The sequence below is a fragment of the Crocodylus siamensis genome, chromosome 6 (assembly GCF_052110815.1).
Source record: "Crocodylus siamensis isolate JL-2025a chromosome 6, ASM5211081v1, whole genome shotgun sequence".
Taxonomy (NCBI): domain Eukaryota; kingdom Metazoa; phylum Chordata; order Crocodylia; family Crocodylidae; genus Crocodylus; species Crocodylus siamensis.
The window spans coordinates 74,080,507-74,104,403 of NC_143400.1; the positions used below are offsets into that span (position 1 = coordinate 74,080,507).

Sequence of the window (23,897 nt, forward strand, 5' to 3'; positions counted from 1 at the left end):
CCCCCCTCGCCAAATGAACATAAAAAATGTCTGCCTGAGTGATTACCAAACTTTCACATGTTGCTTATCCCCCCAGACTATAAACTTTTGAAGGCAGGGACCCCGACCCAATACCTACCACTATATCTGTAAAGTACACAGCAAAGAGTACTCTGAAAGCCACCGCGAGTTATAGCAATGGTAACAAAAAATGTTCTATGAAAATTTCAGAAATTAGAAGTCAGATTCCCCCTCTGCCCCAAATTTAAGATATTTCATTTATGCATTTGTCACTACAATGCAATCACATTCAGATTAGTCTCATGTTTTGAAGTGATAGAACTGACAATATATAAAATAAAGCAGAATGACATGGCCCCAGATTAGACTGACTGATTGATTTTCACTGAAGCATAACCCACAAAACCACAGCTGAGACATCCACTTCTCTGAAACAACTATAGGCAAAGGAAGATTGTGTGGAAGAGCCAAAAACCACATCTCATTCAAGTTTTCCATGGTATCTTGGTAGAACTGTCAACTGGTTTAGATTGTCCCATATATCAGTGTGGGCAGAATGATTAGGTGCAAAAAGCGAACTGATTAGGAAAAAACCCAGGATTTTTGCAAACATAGCAGACCTCACAACAAGCTTTTATACTTTAATTGCACACTGACAAGTGTTAATGTTTTAATAGGTTTTTAATAGAAGAGACAAGTACGGGAAGGTGTTCATATTGTAGTGAAGTGCAAGAAAGAAAACCATGTACAAAAGTCAAGAACAGTATTATGTTCATGCCACTATGGTCATTTCTTTATTTCTGTGCTGCAGTCTTTGACTACAACTTTTTAAAAGAGTGTTTTGCTCTTTCATTTCAGACATGCAAGCTTTTAAAAGTATGCATACTTTTAACTTCTGGATCTTTTATCTCATGTCTTTTGTAAATGAACTGTTGAATTTTCATCTTCATGTTGAAGGATTCACAACCATAGACCCAATCCTGCTGCTATTAAAGTTAATAGGATTTTTTTTATTGTTTTGGCTGGGATTCAGATTGGGCCTACCTGCCACACATTAATTCCAAGGGGATGATGCACTTCAGTGCATGTGGGTGAGTTTCTTTTTATGGCGCATAGGATGTTGATCTGAAGCCTGTGTGCAGGCAGACGTGAGCGGGGTGGTGTTTGTAGATTGTTCATTAAAACATCCAAGAACTAGCTGTGAATAGGTAGCAACTTTTTCAAGCTGCTTCTCTTGGAGTTTTGGTTAGCAAGGTATTCCATTGCAGATGCCTATTTTGCTTTCTCCTCTATAGCTACGTTAGGAGACTTTACCTATCCTTCAAAATTTCCTCTTTACTCTGAAAGAGAGCTGTGTTGCCTGTAGGCAATAATTTGATCAACAGTGACAGTTTAAATCTCTTTTGACCGATGTCAGTTACTGGTACATGAATATCATTTTTCCATGTTATCCCAATGGAAGGGAGAAAAACTGAATGCATTAAATGGAGACCAGTAGCTTCTTAGCGGTATGTTCAAATGTAATCATTGTAATCATAGCACCTGTAGGACTGTTGTTTGAACTATCAGTGAAATTTATTAAGATTATTTGTGATACTTAGCCACAAAATGCATTACCTGTGTGAAGACTGGCTTCTGTGATTTTTGAGCTCTTTGCCCATTTTACCCAATGTTCATTGTTATCACTATAGCAAAAATCACCCCGCCAGTTACAATTAATGAAGTGCACATCCAGATTTTGCCAAAGTTTCCAGGTGATCTTCATATTTGGGTCCAGCCTACCTCTAGCCATATTTCCTCAGATTATACTGTAGTTTATAAGAAACATAATGAGAAAAAGTAGAAAACCGTCATTTTTTAAAACTGATTACTTAAACTCATTTCATAAATAATTCCTCCAGCACTAAAGATGCATGTTGAAGAAAGCATCGTTCCTTACCCCCTACCCAGCACCCACATAGAGTTCATGTTGTGTAGGCATTTGATTAAAATATCGTTTCCTATGTATGTTTAGTCCCTTTCAAAAAAATCCTTCAGCCCAGCTTCTGTTTTGTATCCCACGCTGATACAATATCCTCTTTTGTTCTTAGCACAAAGGATTCTCCCACACCACAGCAGCACTCTTAAAAAAAATGCTTTTTGTAACATGTTAGAGATGAAGACGGAATTATTATAAGGCAAATGTAATTATTTTATGTGGCACTCATTTAAGTTGAATAAACTTCTTTCAGAAATGTAAGCATTTATCTGCATTACGGTTATTTATTATTTGCATGAGCGGATTTTCCATGCCTCAGTCAGGATCAGGGCCCCATTGTACGATGTAACGTACAAATAGAGTAAAAGACAGGCCTTGCCCCAAAGACTAAAAGTGAGAAGGCAAATGGTAACAGCTTGTCTAAACACGAAAGTTGTACTGCTTTGACAATGGGGATATATGAAAGGAAGTACAACCCCCTCTACTGTTGACACAGTAATACCAGTTTAAAAGGAATATATATAGTGATGTAAAATATTGTTGTACTCATCTAACTTACCCACACTTGAAAATGTACAATATTACAGCTATTTGTTAAAAAAAAAAATCCTTGTACCCTTACCCAATATAAGAAATGCAATTATATCAGTACAAGTCCTAATTTTGATTAAAAAGGCTTTATCCAATTAGTAGAGTTGAAAACTACCATTTTTTTTCTGCGCTACTGAAGTTAGGTACAATTATGTTGCTGTTTTGTAAAAGGCAAAATTACTGTGGGGTTGGCCCCTAAACTAGCAAGAGAAAGATCTCTGATGCTGTGCTACTTCAGCAAAATTTACAATAACTTGGCAAGAACTCATCTATATTACATTAAGACAGAATGTACTTAACACCCAAGCTCAGCTGAGTAATGGATTCCATTAAGCAGCCTTTCAGAAATACCAGAGATTAAAATAATGGTTCTTTTTAGTAAAAATCAATCAACTAAAGTTCTGCAGCTTCCAGTTTGGTCTACTCTGGTACCTTCAGTATTGTAGTTTACAAAGTCCTTCCCAGGAAGGCATGTTTCACAGGCTTCAGCTTAGAATGGCTGTTCTAAACTAGACTTCATAGAAAGTTATTAGGGAGCAAAACCAATTTATTTCAAATATTCAGTTTGACCTGTTTACTTTAAGCAACATATTCAAGGTTACTTGTAATGATGGATCCCTGCCAGCAATTTCAGGCTCACCAGTAAATTATGGCTTTTCACCACTGCCCTTAGTAAGGACTCAGAAGTGCACTGACCCAACTGCTACCAGGAGCACAAGGAAAGAATAAGTCAGGATCCCCTGCCCCCTTTGACAAGGTGCAATAGCTATTCAGCATGTGATGACTTTGCTCTGCCGTTTCAGTGAGAAGGCAAAAAAACAACACTGTCCATAAACTTCACTTTATTATTCCTTCCTAAAGGGGCTGTCTTAGTTTGGTGCAACGACTTATCCTGCGCACAGAAAGGGAAAGGAGAAGTCACAGTCTTTCTAAATTTAATATTTTATCCATGTTGTAATAAATATATAAGCACTGGTTTCAGGTGACTGAGTGAGTGTATTTAATACATTGGTGTTACTAAAAATTTAAACCAGTTTCTTTCAACCGAAGATAACCTGGTAGTACTGCTTTAAGAAAAACTGACATGACAACATCACAAATAATGATCATGTGATAAACAAGAAAAAGTGGACAGACGGCAACAATTGATTCTAATCGGACACAACCCTTTCAAAGGGCACAGGAATTTAAAACTACTCAGTTATCGGCTTCTTTATGAGGTTTACCGCTCTTCAGGTACAACTTACATACCATGATAAAAAGACTTAAAGAGTTATTATGGATCTTCATTTATCCAAAGAACATGAGGAAATTTATTCAGGGAAGTGAAAATTTTAATATAAATAATTATTTAAAGGGATCAACAGTGATTTTATAACAGGGCTGTAATAAAACACACCAAATGTACTAGTTTTTAAATAAACTTCAGGCCATTTTCTCTTCCTTATAGACGCATACATTTTTTAAAAGATTTAGTGGAATTTCAAGTAAAATATGCTTCTCAAATATTTCTCCTAATGTTTAAAGGCTTGAATTTTTTTTTAGCTTAGCGCACACAGTTATCCTGATTGTCAATGCACATGTACATACCGAATCCTGATAACTACACATATAAAGCAGGCATATAATTACGCAGCTAACTTTAAAATATCATACTCTTTATATTGAATGTCACTGAGTACTTCCTTACAAAAAAAACAAAAAACAAAAAACTTTAGTTTGTCTAATAAAAGCTATCACAATTACCTAAAAAACCTTGTGTGCCTATAAAAAAGCAAGGGCTTTTTAATCAAGATACTTTAGTATGATTACTGGATATCCATATCTGATGGTAACTTAAGATACCTCTCATCTTGTATGCCAACACTAATGTTTTTTTCTAGTTTGTAGGTCAGGATGAAATACAGCCAGATTCATAGCAAACAAAACATATTTGCTTAATAAAAGTCTAAAGTTACGCATCTGAGGAAAAAATCCTAATTAGCAATACACCATCCAATGGATGCAAGAAGTAATAGTTTGTACCATATGCTACTGAATTTGATCTGATAAAAAGCTACATGGAAAGAAGCAATATCTTCTCAGTAACAATGTTAGGTGGATGGAGTAAAGTTCACACTGGGTGTGTCTACACATGGGCATTTAATGCACATTAGCTTGCTGCGGGCCACGGACTCACTGCAGGCTGTGAACACCAAGTGCAACCAGATGCCATCCCCGACAGGGAAGCTCCCAGTGTCACCACCCCTGGACACATGATAAATAAACTTCAGGCCATTTTCTCTTCCTTATAGACGCATACATTTTTTAAAAGATTTAGTGGAATTTCAAGTAAAATATGCTTCTCAAATATTTCTCCTAATGTTTAAAGGCTTGAATTTTTTTTTAGCTTAGCACACACAGTTATCCTGATTGTGAAGAAGAGTGGTTGCTTCTCAAGGAAGCAATCCTCAATGCACAAGCTAAATCTATTCCAACACGGAGGAAAGGCAGCAAGAAGGCACAGCAGCCCTCCTGGCTCTCCAGGGACCTAGCGGACCTCCTGCGGCTAAAAAGGAAAGTCTACAAAGGATGGAGGACAGGATTCACCTCCAAGGAGGATTATTCTGCGCTGGTCCGGTCCTGCAGGGAGCAAACCAGGAAAGCCAAGGCTGCAACTGAACTCCAACTAGCTTCAAGCATCAAGGACAATAAAAAGTCCTTTTTCAGATATGTGGGGAGCCGGAGGAAAAGCAAGGGCAGCGTTGGACCCCTGCTAAACCAGATGGGGCAACTGACGACTGATGCCCAGGAAATAGCCAACCTATTAAATAGGTACTTTGCGTCAGTCTTTCATCAGTCCCATGGGACGCCCATGCCTGCTGTGGGACAGGGAGATCCAGGTGATGGGGATCCCCTACCCTCCATAAATGCTGACCTCGTGCAGGAACATCTTGAGAAGCTGGATACCTTCAAGTCAGCCGGCCCTGACAATCTGCACCCCAGGGTACTCAAGGAGCTGGCGAGCGTCATAGCCCAGCCCCTGGCACGGGTCTTTGAAAACTCCTGGCGCTCTGGTGTAGTGCCCGAAGACTGGAAGAAGGCCAATGTGGTGCCGATCTTCAAGAAAGGGAGGAGAGTGGATCCGGCTAACTACAGGCCCATTAGCCTGACTTCTATCCTGGGGAAGATCTTAGAAAAGTTTATTAAGGAGGCCATTCTAAGGGATAGCCAGCACGGGTTTGTTGCGGCTAGGTCTTGTTTGACCAATCTCATTTCCTTCTATGACCAGGTGACCTATCACCTGGATGAGGGAGAAGAGATTGATGTCATATATCTTGACTTCAAAAAAGCTTTTGATCTGGTATCCCATGATCACCTCTTGGCCAAACTGGCCAGTTGTGGCCTTGGCTCCACCACGATCCGCTGCCTGGGAAATTGGCTTCGTGGTCAGACCCAGAGGGTTGTAACTGATGGCAGTCACTCATCGTGGTGCCCTGTGACCAGTGGGGTCCCTCAAGGCTCTGTCCTTGGACCCATCCTGTTCAACATCTTCATTAATGATGTGGACATTGGAGTCAGGAGTGGACTGGCCAAGTTCGCCGATGACACCAAACTTTGGGGCAAAGCATCCATGCCAGAAGGTAGGCGGGTGATCCAGGCTGACCTGGACATGCTCAGCAAATGGGCAGACGAGAACCTGATGGTGTTTAACACCGAAAAATGCAAGGTTCTCCACCTTGGGAGGAAAAACCTGCAGCATCCTTATAGGCTCGGCAGTGCTACGTTGGATAGCACTACAGAAGAAAGAGACTTGGGGGTCATCATTGACCACAAGATGAACATGAGCCTGCAATGCGATGCTGTGGCTAATAAAGCAACCAAAACGCTGGCTTGCATCCATAGATGCTTCTCGAGCAAATCCCGGGACATCATTCTCCCCTTGTACTCGGCCTTGGTGAGGCCACAGCTGGAGCACTGCATCCAGTTTTGGGCTCCACAATTCAAAAAGGATGTGGAGAAGCTTGAGAGAGTCCAGAGGAGAGCCACGCGCATGATCAGAGGTCAGGAAAACAGATCTTTCAGTGACAGGCTGAGAGACATGAGACTCTTTAGCCTGGAAAAGCGTAGGCTCAGGGGTGATCTGATGGCCACCTATAAGTTTATCAGGGGTGACAACCAGGATCTGGGGGAACGTTTGTTCACCAGAGCGCCCCAAGGAATGATGAGGTCGAACGGTCACAAACTCCCGCAAGACTGTTTCAGGCTGGACATAAGGAAGAATTTCTTTACTGTCCGAGCCCCCAAGGTCTGGAACAGTCTGCCACCGGAGGTGGTTCAAGCACCTACATTGAACACCTTCAAGAATAAATTGGATGCTTATCTTGCTGGGATCCTATGACCCCAGCTGACTTCATACCCTTTGGGCAGGGGACTGGACTCGATGATCTCCCGAGGTCCCTTCCAGCCCTGATGTCTATGAAATCTATGAAGTCCTGCAGTGGGGGAGAGCCCTCCCAGTCCTGGGCCTTTCCTCTGCCCCTAGCTCCTGTCCCCACTCCCTGCCTGGCCCACCCACACTCCCCTGGCCCCAGGTCCTACACTCCACAGCATGCAGAGAGGCAGGACACAGTTCAAAACTTTACTGAGAAGACCTTGTCACCATAGCTGGGCAGGCACAGGCCTCTCACATGCTAAGGAAGCTGTTGATGCCAGCAGTGATGTCCTCCTCAGCAGCAAGGGGCAGGGACATGTAGCACTGCAACAGGTAGCCCCCCAAGCAGTGACAGAGGTTGTAAGGTAACCCAGGCTTGACCCCTGTTCTCCCGTAGCTCAGGATCCTAAAGCAGGAGCACAGGTATGTCTGGAGAACCACCAGGATCATTATCAGTAGGGCATAGTGTCTCAGGCAGCCCTCCACCTGCACAAACAGCTCATGTACTACCCAGGGATGTGCCAGCAGCACACCAGGAACTGGACCCTCCTGCTTTCGCAACTCCTGGTGGCAGCTGAGAATTGGGTGGCATGGGAGTAGGAATAGCACCAGGCACAGGAGGCATTAGAGCTGGCCTGGTGAGATGAGGACATTGCCCAGGAGACTTCCCGGGAGGAGGCACAGGACTGGACACAGCAGGCACACTGGGCTGGCTGAAGGCCCTGGAACAGTGCCATATGGAGCTGCTCCAGCAGAAACTGGCCAGCCAAGGCCCCTGGGCCCACCTGCTTCCCCAGGAACCCCCAGCATTCACCGTGACCCCTGGACCCATGGGGAAACTGTACACAGCAAGGGTGCTGGCCTCTTACCGCTGGTCTCTGCGCCCTGGATGCCCCAACCCAACAGCCCTCTACTGTGGGACAAGGACAAAGACTGAGAGACTGATGTATATAGTTTAGTTTGGGAGGAGGGTTTTGGTTTTTTTATTGTTGGCAGCTGGGGAAGGTGGTGGATAAAGGTGGGGCTTATGAGGGGAATAAAGGTTTTCATTACAAACATGTGCATGTCCTGGAGTGGAGCTGGAGGGTGGGTACAGTATAGGAGATGGGTGTGTGGTGGGGCAGGTGAGTGTTGGTGGGGACTGCTGGGGGCTTCTCCATGTCTTGGCACTCCAGGTTGGGCTGGAGCTGATGCAGGTCTTCAAAGGTGGCCTGGGTTGTCCAGAATGTGTCGAGCCACTGGTCGTCATCCCATTCCTGCAGCATGATGTGTTGCCACCAGTACTGACTGGTGCAGTGGGCCCAGAGGCAGTGGGGCTGGTGGGGCAGGAGGGCAATGGCATCCTGGAGCTCATGGTCATTGTGACTAGCAGCAGCAGCTGCATGGCAGCAAGGGCCCCAGAAGGCCATGCACCAGTCATCCAGCAGGCAGCGAGAGTGGGCTGGGGAGTTGGGTGGCACAAGGTGGCCAAAGAGCAGGCGCACAGAATGGCAGCAGGTAAGCAGGGCAGCTGCGGCAGCCCTGAGAAGCAGGAGACCCTGTCCCTGGGCACCAGGGCCAGCAGCTGGGGCAGGCATGGCTGGGAAGCACAGGCGCAGCAGGAGCAGAGCAGGCATGTACTGCCTATGCATCTGTCACACTGCTCCTCTGACACAGGAAGTGTCATCCCAGAGGTCACAATGCAAAGGGTGTGCTTTCAAGTGCTGGCAGCCATGTGTCCAGAGGCTAGAGCACATGGCAGGGCTGCACTGACTTGGGACTAAAGTTAGTCACAAGTCCCACCACATGTAGACATCTGCTAAAAAGCATTTAATGCACATCACATTACATTTAAACCCACTTAAATTCATGTGTAGACATACCCACTGAGCAGTTCTTTTTTATTATATAAAATAGTTTATGGGGAATACGTTTAAATAGACAGTGGCATACAAATCCTTTATCTAAGGCCTAATAAAAGACTAAGCTTAAGTTTGGCCAATAAAAATTGATTATTGCAACAGACCTATAAACACATCACAACACCCTTCTTATCCCACAAACACTTGTTCTCTCACACAAAACTGAGCTTTGGAGAGCTCTTCAGAGAAGCTGGCACTAATTCTTGAGCTCCAGAATGCCTTAGTTTTTATACCAAGTTATGCTGTTGGAGAAAATGCTATGAATGCTCACAGCCATTCAGATCACACAAAAGGAGGCTTGTTAGTACATGCACGGAACTGGTTTAATAAAAAAAAAAAACATTACTTGAAATGTTCAGTGCCATATTTAACTTTGAAGCTGCATAGCCTCCTTGTGCAAATAGCAAATAAAACTGTCCACTTCACACAGGGATTTCCTCATGGCACTTCCTTGCTAATGTCAAACAGTTAAGCTGCTTGAAAATGAGCAATGGATAGGATGGGAAGACTACTAATCTCATCTGCTTTTAACAGCTCTCTGCCCCCCCAGTTTTTTAAACACTTTAATAGGCGTCAGTCACACAGACTGCCCAAGCCAGCAGGGATTCTTCTTGATTGAGGCAGATGGTGGTTCACTGACCCTCCCTCCCAGCATTGCCAAAGCTCACATTCCCACCACCCTTCCAGTTAATATCTTTTGCAAACACTGGGCAGTACTCCCCTCCCCCTCACCCCAACACACACTTTAAAAAAATAGAGGCAGAGAAGGTAGAAAACCTTTCTATGAAGAGAAATCCAATAATCCTATGTGTCTGGTACTGGTAATTTTTGCTCTACTCAAAAACAAGACAACAATGCAAGAAGAATGCAGTGAAGCACCAAAGCATTATGCAACGGGCACCAACCTTTTGGGTCTTATGGCTGGGCTTCTGAATTCCTGCTACTGAGACAGTAACTTTAGGGCTGGCACAATCAAGAACGCTACTGGATGCCGCAGGCAGCTTAAAGAAAATGAAAGGGCACAATTAAAGGGAGTGAAGGGGAGAGAAGAGAAATGAAAACACATTAGCCTAAAGCTGAGATAGCATGTGAAAAACAAGGCCCAGGAAATGTGTGATGAGAAGTAACATACTACCTTTACAACTGCTGGAAAACCGCTCTTATGCCATGACAGACACCTGGATCAGAACTTTCTGAATTAGCACAGAGCTCTAGACTCTCTTTGGCACTAAAGGGAACAGATGGCAGGTGCTTGTAGTAGCATGCAGATATGCGAGTAGCGGATCAGCACATCCACTGCCCTTTTACTTACCCATCACTAAATAAGGGTGAGCCTTATATGATGGCAGACAAAACTGCACTGACTGCCACGACCATTATCCACCTAATGTGTAATCCACCCCCAACAAATACAGAGATAGTAAAAGTACTTAGCACTAGCATGGCACCTTGCTTTGTAGATTCTCAAAACACTATGCAAACATTAAGGAATTGTTCTCAACCTTTTTAGACTTGAAGCATGCTTTGGAAAATGCCAGCTCTTAGCTTTTACTTGTTTCATTCTTTTTTGACTACAGAAAACAGAGCAATTCTTCTGTTTCACGGAACTCAGAAAAACCACAATAAGAAAGAATGTTTTTAACATCATGGATTTGAAATCTTGGGTTTATCACATGAATCATGTTTGCACACTTAACATTGCGTGACAACCTTGAAAGGACCTCAAGGCACTGCAGAATGCTGTAGCACCCTGATTGAGAATCACTTGTGCTAAGTAATGCAGCCTCCCAGTATGATTGCACGATTCCTTGTATAGAGGGGAACATTTAGGCCCAGACAGATTGAGTGATCCAGAATAGGAGAGGAAACCTGGGGCAGAGCCAGGCATAAGAATCAAGACAGACCATACTTGTATGTAGAGACCTCCTATGGACAATAGGAAGGATTATCAAGGTGGATAAAAGTTAATGATTTTTTTTTAAATAAAATTTTTTTAAAAATCAGAAATTGTTTTTATTTAAATCAAATTTTTAATGATATTTTTATTTTTTAAGACATTTTTATTTAAAAAATAAGCCTATATATAGTTTTATTTTAAAATATATTCGAGCTCAAAGATTTCATCATGGAATAGGGATTAGAACATAATTCATGTAAACTTTTTAGAAAAGTTTAATCAATAGGTCACAACAGGTCATGAAGTATATTAGGGGCCCAGTATTATGGGGTTCCTAGAGGCTCCTCTATAGACTAGTAAAGATTGAAGAAAACCCCTCTACCCAATGGGACTCAGTGCTCAGTCTAGAAGATCCCATTAAGCATCTTTGTGATAGTTAGTTTTAGTTCTCATACTGTGAATTTATGTCTCCAGAGGTAACATCCTTGCTAACAGTAGTATATGAAGATGAGAAATAACAGACCTGACTACCTACCCATCAGCCCTATTGTCTATCTGCAAGTTTGTATACACAAAATCAAGCCCTTACCTCTTTCTAAAAGTGCAGAGTTTCAAGAAGTTAAATGAATAAAGGATTGTTGGGGTGGAGTACATGTGGACAAGAAGGAACAGTCTAGAGATAAATGCAAGGAGGGGAGGCAGTAGAAACAAAAAAGAGGACCATTTTGAACAGAACGTTCCAAAAGTCTTGAGGAATAAGTTTCTGAGTATAGCATCTCCATTGATTTAGGATCTAGTGAGGGGATGGCATGGTAGAAAGGAAAATCTATCATGGCAGCAGGTTTGCTAGGCAGTAAAAGAGACTGTTTGGGAATATTTTAATGAAAGGTGTATCAAACAAGAAGAATGCACTTTTTGTAGAAAACAGTAATTAAATTCAGGCTTCCTGACCAGTGATTTAAATTGATTTGATTTAAATCAAACCCACCCTGAGAATTATATTAGCCAGAACCATTCTGAGGAACTGTAGGCACCTATACACGAGCGCTGAGGCTGCTCCGATGCGCTGGAATTCCAGCGCATCAGAGCAGATTCGATTAACAGCCTGCTGGAGCGTGGCAATTGCTGTGTTCCAGCAGCCTCCTGCATCTCGTGCATCAGCATCCCCACGCTTAAAAATGGCAGTGGGGGAGCTTGAACTAAAGCTCGTCGAACAAGCTTTAGTTTAAGTGCTCCCACTGCCATCTTTAAGTGCAGGGATGCTGATACAGGATATGTGGCGGCACTTTAAATAGAGCAGCTCTTGGAGCTGCTCTAAGTAAAGCGCTGTCCCCCACCCCCAGAGCACATGTAAAAGTGCCCTGTCTATATAGTTTGCTTAGCTCAGTAAATCAGATTCAAGTTCCTTACTGATAGAGAGGCCTAGGGGCCTGTCTTCATGCAAGGGTCAAGTCTTATACATTTTCTAAGGGCCAGGTACTGTCATCTCTTCTCACATCAAATAAGTTATCTAAGATGGTAATAGCATGTGGCCCACAGTGGGGAAGGGGAGGGGGAGGAGAAATGTTGGCAAAGCTAAACCAGGGGAAACCAGAAAGGACATCACAACCCTTTTAATACCATATCATAGACTATGTTACCACAGGCTAAGAAGTGGAGCTAATCATATTTCTCTTACATGTTATAATCCATGTATATGCTGAAATACTAATAAGGAAGAGGGAAGTAGTTATTTTTTATATTTTTACAGTGCACACCTGGAAGGAACAATATACTACTGTGCTTTCCCCCCGAATGGCACAGTACAGTTTATTACATGTTGCCTATTCCATCCAAGTTTATTACCAGCTGTGGGGCTGACTCCACTCTACCTTGTTGTAAAATGAAAAAAAAGACGTCATTTCCAGCCATGTTTTTACTAACCATAATATTTATTAAACAACAGGTGAAGCGACCTTCAAACCTTTGTAGAGAGATTAGCAGCTGCACTTTGTAGATTATAAAAGCTATCTTTTTCTTCATCTACAAGTTAAAGTAACCACCACATCAACAAGGAAAGTTTAGTTTCGTTAAACTAGAAAGAAGCCACCTGAATACAAAGTGGCAAAAAAGATTCGGACATAAAATTAGAACAGTACTTACAAATCCATGGAAATGAAATACAAAAGAGCTTTCACTGTCCCCAAAAGTATTTTCAATGAAAAAAATTGTCCGGAGCAACTGATAAGTTAATGTTGAATACACAAGGTGCTAAATTAACTATGGTAGCACTTTTATGATGTGTACATTAGCCCAATTGAACTATGGATTGGAACTACGTATTCATTTCAGTTATACCACTAAACACTCATCAGATGGTGATAAATTTTGGTCAGTATTTACCTGGGCTGAATCCAAGCCAACAACTAAGAATCTGAAAAGTTCAATACATTTTCTATGCAAAATTCCCCTCTGATGTGCACTATGGACTTCTCATAGATAGTCTATATTCATGTTGCATTCCAAACAACTCACACAGACAGTGAAAGTCATGCATGTAGACCAAATAGAGAATATGCAAGGCTTCTGTTCTGTGCAACAGATAAGCAGCCAGCAATGCAAATAGAAGAGGAAAAAAATGCACTATGAATTTGCTAGCTAATCTGCTTTGTACTTGTAATAATTTAAGCAGAAAAAAAGTTTTTGAATGCTTATACATTAAAAATATTTTTACAATAAAGAAATTAAGTTAATTTCAGAAATTAAACCCTTCCTTGTGTATAAATAAAATTGAAAATGAATACACCCTGTATAGTAATATGTATTTTCATTACAGTCAAAGGAAATAATTCCCTGCAGAAAAAATTATAATGTTTTATTGCTACCATTCAACGGTGGAATGCTAGTCCCATTGGAATCAATTGCAGTGAAAGCAGTCAAAAGAAGTCCTTAGTAGACAGAACTTCTGTCCAATAAGTAATGGTCCCCAAAGGGTGCATACAGATGTTTGAGGAGGTTAGATCATGTTAAAAATGGCCACCCAATCTAACTTAATTTACCCAGGTGCATGCCTTCCACTTAAATCCCTAGTTAGGTCCATCTAAGTGCAAACCATACAGAACTTCCAGGAAGGTTAGATGGGTCTAAAAGCCACCAACCCCATCTAAGGTACCCCTACCTCTGAGGTAATCTAACTTAAATCAGGTTGGCTATTTTTAGACCAATCTAACTGTGCCAAACTTCTGTATAGTTCCCAGCACCGCCCCGAAGCCGAGAAAGCCCAGCCACCAGCCCCAGTCCCACAGCTCTGCTTTTCCTCCCCCCTTCCTGGCACTGGGCTATTTTTAGCCCCTTGCCCAACCTCCAGATGGACAACCTCCCACCCACCAAGCCAGCCACTGCCCCTTCCTGCTCCCTCCCCTACCCCACTCCTGGTGTTGGTTTTATCAGTGTTCACCAATGCCAGGAACCATAGCAGTAAGTCCCAGTGTGGGGAGGGATGGGGGCTATAACTAGAGAACACCCATCCCCACATGTCCCTCACAAACCCTGTGAGCCCGCTCCAATCCTACCAAACCCTCCCAGAGCCCACAAATCCCCTCCTCCCCCATGGACTCCACCTGCCCCCCACCAATAGCCCCCACAGACACCACCTGCCCTCTGAATCATGTAATGCTATAAGGTGTAGGATGAGAAAAGATCTTGGAAAGCCACAATCACAATATATAGAGTAGAACTACAAAAATATTCACACTGCACAAACATCAAATGGAGAAACATCACTTTTTCCCCCCACAATTTTTTCCCACTTGATTAAAAAACATTTTCTTCACTCATTCCCTATCCAAAAAGGGACTGGAGATTTTTTTGTTAAAAAAATTCTAATGGAGCTTGGTGGATCCCCGGCTACCTAACTCTCTGTATAAAGGGTTTCTAACATGCTGCCTCCAGGCTCAGTATTGATCCAGTGGCAGTAACTTCTCAAATGATGGATAGGCAGCACAGTCAGCAATCAGTTTTGCCAGTGACTATTGTAAGGTCTCTGCATGGGGTTGTGAGACTATACTAACCAAAGTCACAGGAGGTCTTTCCATTAAGAGTATTATTTTAATTGGTTTTAGTGATATTTTAAGTTTCCCCACTAGGAACATTTTCCAAAGCTTTCTAATATCAAAATAAAACCTGACAAACTATAGGAGAATCAGCAGAGATTTTTTTTCTTTTCTCCATTCAACAAGCAGCTGAACATTGCATTCCAAAAAAATCTGGAAACATACTTTGTTTTCTTTTCCTCCTCCACACCTAGTGCAAGAACTTCCATTATTTGTTGTATTACTTGGATTGAAGTAGCACTAAGGTGTCCCCATCATGGAGCAAGTACACTTCCCTGCTCCAAGCTAGGTACTGTAAAAAAAAAAAAAAAACAACAACAACAACAACAAAAAGAGCACAAAGACTGCCTTTGTAGTCAGGAGTTTACAACTGAAATAATCCAAAGATAAGAAAACAGGCAGATAGTGTCAGATGGGGGATCATGTGGCACCCCATAAAGTGAGAGTCTGAAACACAGCTTGGGAAAAGTTATAAATATATTTCAGGACTTCAGAATATACCATGAAGAGAACATTTAGCAAAACAGACCATCTTCTTATTGCTTAAGGTTAACACATTTCCTTGTTGAACATACAACGTAAGAAGCTGGGACATGAAAAAAGAAAATTACGGTATGTTAATCATTAACATGGCAGCAACAACATTATATCATTAACAGCTGTATTTTCTTTTATTCTGCAGTATGTTGCATTACAGAACAAAGCATGATATAATGTTATTAATTCTAAGACTTGTTGCCCATCTAATGGCAAAAGTAGATCAGAAGTCTGCCAAAATATTCTGAAAGAACCCAGTCAGCACTAGTATGTCAACATCATATTAAAATGGAGAGACTGGTGACCCACACTCTTCCTGTCATCAGGAAAATTAAATTCTATAAAAAGGTGCCAACTGATGAGTTCCTGATGATGCATAACCAGCTCCCTAGAACTGAAGCAAAAGGTAACAAATCCAAATTTACTCTTTATGCTTGGAGAGACCAGCTTCCAAGCTTTTTGATAAATAGTTCTACCATGCCTGGACACAAAGTTCCTATTCCACACCAGAGAAAGTAAATTCTACTTAATTCAGTATGTTACAATATCAGCGAAGTAAACCAAGCAAGCCACTGTGGCTGAATTATTAAAAGTGTCAGCAAAGGAGGTTGATGATCATTCCAGAAAACATACAGTTTCTCTCTTAGTTGAAGCACAGAGCTGGCATTTTATTTTGTGAAAGACTTTCACAAAGTCTTTTGCAAATGAACCAATTTCTTCACAGAAAGGTCAAAAGAAAAATAACAAGACTTCACTGAACAGTTGTTAACAAGCACTCGCGTCTTTAGCAGTTCCAAGAATACCTGGCAGATTTTCAGGCCTTTCCTTATCAACGAGAGGAGTGTATCAGACAGTGAAGGTGTGGGACAGCACATGTGATGTTTCAGATCCATGTAACAAGGCAATATTGTTCTGACCTATCATTATTGAAGGATCTTGGCCTGTTCGTAGAAATGTCCTTGCACAGCTTTATGGAAGAACCTAACTATGTTCTTCCGCTGAACCATCATAGCCATAGTGTGAGGAAAGCCACACATTGTACAGCGCCTGAGACATTTGCCATGGACAAATGTTACGTTTGTGTCAAGAGAAAAGCCTTTTTCCCCAACACAAAAAGAGATTGCATAGCCATTCAAGGGGTTTCTTGCAGCAGAAAACTGGCTCTTCTACAAGAAAAAGTTTCCTCTTCCAACAAGATCTCTCCCCTCCCACACTACCTTGAATGGCTGTATTTTTCTCTTGGGTGTTGAGGGCACACAGTATCTCACTGTCCTCTGCTCTGCCTCCCTCCAAAAAGAGGAGGAGGGAGGAAGAGCACTGGCTCCCTGATAGCCCACCTATGGGTTCGCTTTCAGGAAGCCCCATAAAGACTCTACCGTGGTCTGCCAATATTCCCCAGCCACAACTGACCTGGGTCACCCCAAGTCTGTGCAAGGATGAGGAGGGGCAAGTGGAGGGGGAAGGGAACCTTCCCCCAGGCTGAAACACAGAGTCCAAGTCCCAGACATCTACCTCCTGCCCCTGACCAGCCAGAGGAACTAGTCTGTGCATGGATGAGGGGTATTTCCTCCTAGGATGGGTCTTCCTGGACCTATTGTAGAGCAAGATAATTTCTCCACACACACACCCATGGGAGCTTGTTCCAGGGCTGAAACCCTCCTGGGGTGCAACTGCCTTCTGCTCTGTGCCTTCCTGTAGTGTGACCCAGAGAGCTGCACAGGGCAGGAGTTAGACGCACCCAGATTTGGAGCCCTTCCAGAACACAGAGAGTCCAGACCTGGGAGAATGCCCTGCCCATCTCCCTAATCAGCTGCCTATTGACAGCCCTCTTCCCTGGAAGGGGAGAGGGCAGGTTGTCAATCAAGAGGCTTTCCTAAGGGCAGGGAAGTGGTCATCCCTCTCGTGGCCCCTGGCTGGAAAGCTCATTCCAGCCAGAGGGCCAGAATACATGTACACTCCAATTTCCAAACTATTTTTCTAGATCTAATAATTTCACAGAAAATTCCATTAAATTCTTCACATTAGAAACAAATAATTGTCCATGTCCATTGACTGACTCTTCCAAATAGTTAAGTAGTCACTTTTCCAGAGTTTTAAGACAGTTGGGTCTTAAGCATTCTTAGCAGTATCATGATCATGGCAGGAAACCCTAATGGGAGAAGGGTGTTTCGACTTAATGGCTGTTTTGGGCCCTATAAACCAGGTCTACTGCTCAGGGAAGGAGAAAATTTTCGGCACTAGTTCACATCTCAAACTGTGTGGGCATAAAATATAGAAATAATCAATACAATTACTCAATGGGTTTGTGCTTGCAGTGCCAGTTTAGGTAATCAAGCCTTGATGATTTCTGAAAAGCCTCAAATTTTATTTCTAAAATGTGTCAACTTAAGCTTCCTATTCTGAGCACCAAGTACTTCACAACACACCATTTAACTGGATTTTGGCATCAATCACTTATTTTTCATCACATTTCTCTATTATCCCCATTTCTTTCAAGCCATCACTAAAACAGCTTGGTACTGATCAATCTCTCTGAATCACCCTGAGCCAGAAATGAGCCCTAATAAAGAGTGAATGATAAATGCACCAAGGTCATGTGAGGCTCAGCAGTACCTCTTTTGGGCCTCAGCACTATGGTCACACATCTGGTATTCCAATTTAGTGACACGTTTGGTCATGGTCTGCATGCACGGGTGCTCGCTCTTTGTCATGCCTAACAATGTTTGTAATGGGGTCTCTCTCAACTTGAAATTTGTTAAATTTACCAGATGATTCTTGCAATAAGTGTGTTTTTTAATGAGTTTTAAACCCACGTCAGAAGCAAATTTACAGAAATAAAGGATGCTTGCCCTCAAAGGTGTGGACACCAAGACAATAATAGTTATCTGCCAAGTCCTTTGTTGCTCTTTATTTGTGTGCCCTCTACTATACCAAGGTCCTACCAAGACTGGAAAGAAACCACTGATCTGCACAGATAAGCAGACAGTAAAAATGTATTTTTGCACAACAAAGGCCTCCAAGGATTCCTCTGGGGTCCTGATCCACAATCTGGGAAACCTAGAATAATTTTATTTTCAAAGGGAAAGAACAAACTAAACTAACACAAGGAACACTACATCAGCCTAAAGTAATCATTTAAGATAGTATGTGACACATTAGCATGTCATCATCGCTAGACCACCATGTGGATCCATTCTGAACTCCATATGTAATCTGGGCTTAAATGAAAATCTACGAAAATCTATAGATCCAGCAGGGATGCTTTCATATGCCCATATGCAACATGCAGTGCAGATGGTATGATCCATTTTATTAGTACATATGCACTGACAGGCAAAGGGCATTAATCTTCATTATCACTTAAATGAGTTGCCCAGAAAAAAATCTTTCTTCTTCCCAAAAGCAAAAAAGTTATTTTTAAATGAGGTCTCACCAAGCAGCAAGAAAAAACACTTGTGACTAACTGAAATAGTTATATAAACTGTAAAACAGTAGTGATTCATATGCTAAAGTGCCAGCAATATGTTCAGCACTGTGTAATACAGAAAGAAAGACACAGAAACAGTATTCTGCATTTAAATTACCTTTACACCAAACACCTTCAGGTGCTTCACAAGCTCTAATGAATTAAGCCTCAACATGAAACATCAAAGAAGCTAAATATCATTACCTTAGTTTTTTTTTCAATCAGTGAAACAGAGTTAAGGCACTCAAAGATTGATTTTGCCCAAAATAACACAAGAAAATTCCAACAGCACTGTAAACAGAGACCTGCTCTCTAAACTCTCAGTCATTTTTGTTAAGCGCAAGACCTCAATAGTCTAAGACACAATTTATGATTCAGTCTGAATGGCAGAATATCAAATGACATCAAGTAAATCAGGTTCTTAAAAGAATACACCCCACTCAGAGTTCAAAGGGTGAGCATCTTTCAGAAGTGGAAAGATGCTCCTTTAACATGTATATAGTATATTCGTCTTCTGTACTGCACACTCCCTGACATCAACAGAGGATCCACACAGGTAGAAGCAGCAACTAATGAAGAAGAATGCATATATGGACCACAGATGAGAATTTTGCTCTGTATTTTGGGGAGACACACGAATCAAATTATTCTGATGCCATAAATATTTCTTGATGGCACACCAGTGCAAAATTCACTCAGGCTTATTGCCAGGCATGAAATGTACTAAGAGCAAATCAACAGTAGCTAACCTCCCTTTTTAATTCATATGGAATGGGAATTTCTTTGCCCTTAAAGATGTTGGTGATTGTGATCAAAGTCATCTTGGGACACAGGCCTTAAAGGGTAAAAGGACAAAAGCATTAACTCAATTCCCTAGGCAACCTACCAAGCTGAGTCAGTGCTGTTAAAATAATGAGTTCTGCACCACTTGATCCAGAACCACCAGCTGATCCCCATTGCTAAAAACAATAGGTAGCATAGAAACATTCTTCAATTAGTGCCATAAAATTCTTTTAAACATTTATATGCAATTGGAAAAACACATAATAATCTAGTATTAAGCCTACCCCTTTCTCTGGAAACTGCTTCAGAGCTGTATAGACTATAAAAATATGTGCATGCTTGAATTAGCTTATTCCAGGAGGCATTTCTCAAGTACATATCCTATGGTACAGCAGTCTCTCAGAAATTCTGCATATTCTTCAGACCAGGCAACTTGTACTCTATTGAGCATTCCTTACTCACTTAACAGTCCTGCTGAGTAAATCTTGCGGGACAGTCCTCCTACGTCTTTTAAGTACTGTTATGTCAGATGCTGTGTATAGATAAACATTTATAATTCAGGATATAGGCACTTGAATATTAATCATACTTACTCTTTAATTTTCTCTAAAGCTTTGGTCATGAACCTAAAGGACAAGTGCGTCAACAAAGCACAGGAAGGAAAGCAGACACTGTACTTTATAACACTGAAGAAGGGGACACTGAATAAAGAACCTGTAGAGTTTCCCTCATGCAAGTCTTATATCTGTCTCAGTAACTAACTCTGTTAGAACTTGGGCAGATTGTAGGCATTGAAGTCCACACAGAAATCCAAAAAACATCCTTACCCTGGAAGCACCTAAAACTCCCTAGGTGCCTCCATGAAAGTTCTCTAGGGCTAATAGTTCTGTCTTCTGTTCCCACCTAAACCCCACTGGTACTCAGAAGCTAAGCAGAGCATCACCCACACTGTACCTCTTGCTTACCATGCCAGGCAGTGCAGTGCTAAAAATGCACGTTGCTCAGCATAAAGTATCTCCTGAACCAGAAGGAGCAGAACCACATGAATGAGGTGCTTAACTCGGGCTAAGCATCTCTGCTGAGAAGCAGAGCCAGTTAACCTGCCTTCAGTGCTAATCAGGAAACCCTACTTCCAGCTCCAGAAACCAGTACAAAGTACCATGGACTAGCGGTTAGCAGCCTATGCTCATCCACTAGATCCAACCCACCAAGCATCCTGTGCCTGGCCTGTGGAGCCAGGACTTCAGTGGTAATCCTGCACTGGGTAAGGACCATCTCAGTAGCGTTCCTGTGCCCCAAACAGTTTTTCTGTAGTGCCATCTGCTGCCAAATCAGCCCTCCCTACTCTGTCTGCCTGTCTCTCTCTCACCCCCTTACTACAGTCATTACTTCTCACTGCTAAATTCATCAGTGGTGGGAGTCAGGAGTGATAGGAATTGGTGGGGAGGGTTAAGGAGTGGTAGCAGCTGAAGCAGAGAGCTGCAGGAGTGAGAGAGCAGCCCTTGGCACAGCACTGGTCACAAGATAGCATCTGGGTCACAAGTGACAGCTCTCCCTCAGACCCACTGTCTTATTTCAGCCTAAAACTTCTCAGAAGATGCTGACCCCTGGCATGCCATATTACAATATAGTGCTGTCTGGCATGATCAGTGAGCACTACAGATGTGGTCTACATCAGGGGTTGGAAAAGTACAGCCCATGGCCATATCTGGCCCACCAATTTATACTATCCAGCCTCCCAACTCTTACCAGGAGCCTAAGGAAGGGCTGCACCCCATGCCACTGCACTCTGCTGCAGCCAGGTCTCCGCGAGGCCACGCAGTGCATAGACTCCTCCACCCCCCACAGCTGTCCCCCACACCTGGCTTGCTGTTGTCATTGCAGCTGTGCACTCCTGGCACCACAGCCGCCAGAAGCTGGGCCCGCACAGGACAGGGTGCAATGCAGTGTGCTGAGTAGCCAGACCACCTACCCACCCGCCTTGATGAGCTGCTGCCATTGCAGTGCCACTAGGAGATGAATCCATGCCAGTTAAGGTGGGGCTCAGACCAGGGCAGACACCCCTGACTTTTCTGATGCAGCATGGTGGCGGCAGCTCATCGCAGTGGGTGGGCTAGTGGGACAGCTACTCGGTGCACTGCGCTGTGCCCTGTCTCATGTTGGCCCAGCTGCCAGCAGCCACAGTGCCATGACCACACAGCATTAACTGGAAGTCAGGCAGGGGGGAAGAGGGAGAACAAGAACAGCACTGTGGGACACATCTGGGTAAACAGGGAAAGCAAGGCAGGTGCTCCCAAGACTTGAGAGGCTCAGTCCTGCCCAGGAATTGTCAGGGTGTGCAGGACCAGACCCCTCAAGCCTGCAGAGCCCCTGTCCTGGGGCAGCTGAAAAGCACAGGCTGCAATAAGGGGACCCAATGTATTACTAGCTTCTGTCATGGCCACAGATTTGAGCATTGGGGATGTGATGGAAGGTATGAAAGCAAACATCCATTTTGTGCTGCCATAAAAAAAATTGATGGTAGCATGAAGGTGATGTCTGCTTCCATCCCAAGTGGACAGAGGTGCAGCCCTGTCTCTAAAGACTGCAAGTTCAGCAAGCCCTTTATGCTTCCTATGGGCTAGCTCCCAGTGGTTTCTCACTCAGCATGCAGCATTTTTGGATCGCTCTGAGGGTCCCATCACTCCCTATGTAGTGCAGAGGGGAGGTTAGATATATGTTGTAGTCCCCACTCTGGGGGCCAGACATCTAAAAATATGGTGGTGTGGTGTGTAATTTTGAGTCCTTCTTTGGAGCTGGCCCTCTTCTTCACCTCTTCTGGAATTATATATCTTCCAGCAACTTGAGTAAACCTAATTATAGCTACTCAAAGCTGTTAACTGTATTGCAAAGGATGAAAATACAGATTGTTTCACTAATTGCATCTTCTGTTTGTTTTTTAAATAAGTTTCAAAATTAAGGGCTAAAACGTATCAAGGAGCTTTCAAAAAGAAAGGACCCAGGTCAGCAAGGGCTGAGCCTTCTTCTCACAGGGGGTTGAGAATACTTAGGATCTTAAAGGATCGGGCCAAAAGTGATAAACATTATCATAGTCTAAGGATGAAATCCCACCGCTCTGAGGTCAATAAAAATTTTTATGAATGACTTCAACAGGGAATGGATTTTACCTAAATATCATTTAACCAGACAATTTGTTTAATTCTGAGAAAATGCTAATACTGTGGAAGTGTCATGTTTTACAGCACTTGAAAATTGCTGAATTGTTCTCTGGTATGTCCTCCTGATCTCATACCCTGCCTAAGCACTAAGTTTCCACAAAAGTCTAAAAGAGCAATATAAATTTTACACTACATAATGAATGCAGTTAAATTTAATCCCTAAAGTAGCCCTTTATAATTTAATCAGCTATATCTTAGTTATCAAATAATAATCTTCATTACAAAATGAATATTGTAATTACTAGTATTTTCTTTTGCAACCCCCCATATTTAACCTTCCAGGGTTATTCTTATGAATTATGGCATGTGCTTACTATTGCAATACATATGCACTAAAATATGGGACTTTTAGATTTTCAATGGTACTTAGAGAAAAAATGTTTTCTTTACACACTCTGTATACCAAAGCATTGTAAAAATGTCAAGGCTCTCATCAACAAAAGCATTTCACCTGCCCAAATGTAACCCTCTTACAGACATTCATTTTTAAAACATTAGCTAGAATCATTTTTTTAAAAAGAAACTTGAGTGTGAACTGAAATGTGTTTAGTTGCACAAACTAAAAAACAAGCCTGGACTAAAGACCTCAACCTATTGTTCTTTCAATACCAGTTCTGTCTGGCTATAAATCTAGACCACACCAAACCCTTCTGTCTTTGTTTCAGCCACATTTTCACACCCTTGTCAACCCCTCACCCTTTTCCCTTTTTCCTAATTATGATCTGACTCCCTGCGAATATTGCGCTTTACAATTTACCTCCATGAGTCAAAAGAAACTGTGTCACTGGAAATTTAGAAACGGTTGCAGGACATGAACCACTACACAGGGTCACAAACAGAAAGCGACGCTAAAAAATGCCAGAAGTTTTTCAACCCTCTGATAGAGGCAGAGGAATACCACCCCATATTTTATTCTGCTTATCAACATGAACTTAAAAAAAAAAAACCCAAACCCCTCATCTTTACAAAGCAAAGCCTCTGGTTTCATTAGGATGCCTTTGTTGTGCCTGAGATGAAGTGT

At 42.4% G+C, this 23,897-nt stretch overlaps 1 protein-coding gene across 4 annotated transcripts in view; it reads right to left on the reverse strand.

Moving 5' to 3' along the window:
- The window catches only part of PLCH1 (phospholipase C eta 1), a 215,964-nt gene that overhangs the window by 191,332 nt on the left and 735 nt on the right, over positions 1-23,897 (reverse strand). For 3 of the 4 annotated variants that reach the window (XM_090053310.1, XM_090053309.1, XM_090053306.1), the window contains exon 2: positions 9,790-9,885. The exons of the other annotated variant lie outside the window; for it this stretch is intronic. The gene's annotated coding sequence lies outside the window, so the exon portion shown is untranslated. The remainder of the gene's footprint in view (positions 1-9,789; positions 9,886-23,897) is intronic. 4 annotated transcript variants of the gene reach the window in all.